The following is a 1,633-nucleotide window of genomic DNA, read 5'->3' on the forward strand; positions in this document are numbered from 1 at the left end:
TCGATGGTCTGGGAAGTGGAGGAGTATTTGTATCTCGTCGGGTGCCATCGGGGCCCTCATCTATTTGCTTGCAGCAGGATGTGGGATAGGTAAACACGGTGGGTAGTAATCTGGGCAATTTAGCCCGACTTCATCCGTCTACAGATCATCACCAGGGACATGATGGCTTGGTGCTGGGTAAGTAACAGGCAAGAAACTGAGGGCCTCTTATCTAGCACGCGGGTGCGATGGTCTAGAACAAACCAACTTACCTGCATTATCAAGAGACGCCACTCCTGTTACGCTACAGTGCGCTCTCAGGTTACCATACCCATACTCTGGACTTGTCTTTACAATTTGTCGACTGGCGTTGTCCATTACTCCTAACAACGATCCACTCTCATCTTACTGTGTCACGGGCTCGGCATCAATCCATTCATCATCTAAAATGAAATTGACCATATTCAGGCTACACTATTCCTAAGACGTATGTTCCCACTGCGAAAGAGGGTAGGCCCCGCAACATTCCCAAGCATCCGGCGCACGGTGCAATAATCTGCTGGTGCCTTGAATCTGCTCGGCCAGGGGACTATGGCTTGAAGCGCCTTCGCTTTCTTGGCTGCCGCAGGGATCGGCTGGGTGTGACCAGAGCCAAGAGCCCTTCTATCTCGCGAGAAAGTGCCGTGTACTCCTCACTGCTTCGTTGACCCGCTCGATCCAACGCTTGTTGTCGACTTCTGGCATGTTCCAGCTGGCGCTTCAGCTTTGGCGCCGTGGTAAAATCAATGAACGGTGTGCCACGTGAGCGTGCAGCCATTCTCCTTGGGTGCCTTGTGCCACGAAACTTAGTCTCACGCCGGCAAGGTATCGATCAGGCATGCCTGCGGATGGAGGTCTGGTGACACTCACCGAGCGGTTTGTAGTTTATATTCCGGAGAAGCTGTGCAGGAAAGGGCTTCCGAACGAGAACTAGCCTGACTGAGGGCATCTCTGGTGCCATGCGGTTCACCCTTCAAATTCTGTTCCTCACCTCTCATGCCAGGTCTATCGCCACCCGACTCCAGCTGCTTGTTCAGCCAGGACATCGATGGTATGGACCGCCCTATAGCCGTGAAAGGAGGTGCCACCACGAATTCGTCGTCAGAGCTACTGTCAATTGGCGCAGGAGAGTGATCTATTGGCGCTGAGTGTATGAGTGAGCGGTCCGCAAAGAAGATTGTGACATGCTTCCAACGTCCCTTCAATTATTGCCGAATACGTGCCAGCACACGAGGCACGAGTAGGTTTCGTTTCGCAAAAGGGGCCCGTAGGAAATGACGTCGCTGTGGATAGTAGTGACGAGTCGAGGGATGGTAGTCCCCTCAGAACCATGACTCTTTGCGTGGGAGTGATGCTCACTGTGACTGCTCATGCCGACTTCGATTCTTCCTGCGAGTCAACACGTAGGTCTTAGGATCTTTCGGGTCTCATGATCCGTGGTATATTCCAGTATGGTACCTACAATGGTCAAGGGTAATATTGTTAAAAATACGCAAGACTACGTCAACTGGGACCATTATCGTAACGTTGGCCAGTCAAGGACAAGGGTCAGCCGAGATGAGGCCGATATAAAGGAGGCTCTGGCCCAGAAAAGTGAAGCCAGAGGACTGTATAG

The sequence above is a fragment of the Aspergillus sydowii genome (assembly GCF_001890705.1).
Source record: "Aspergillus sydowii CBS 593.65 unplaced genomic scaffold ASPSYscaffold_23, whole genome shotgun sequence".
Lineage (NCBI taxonomy): Eukaryota > Fungi > Ascomycota > Eurotiomycetes > Eurotiales > Aspergillaceae > Aspergillus > Aspergillus sydowii.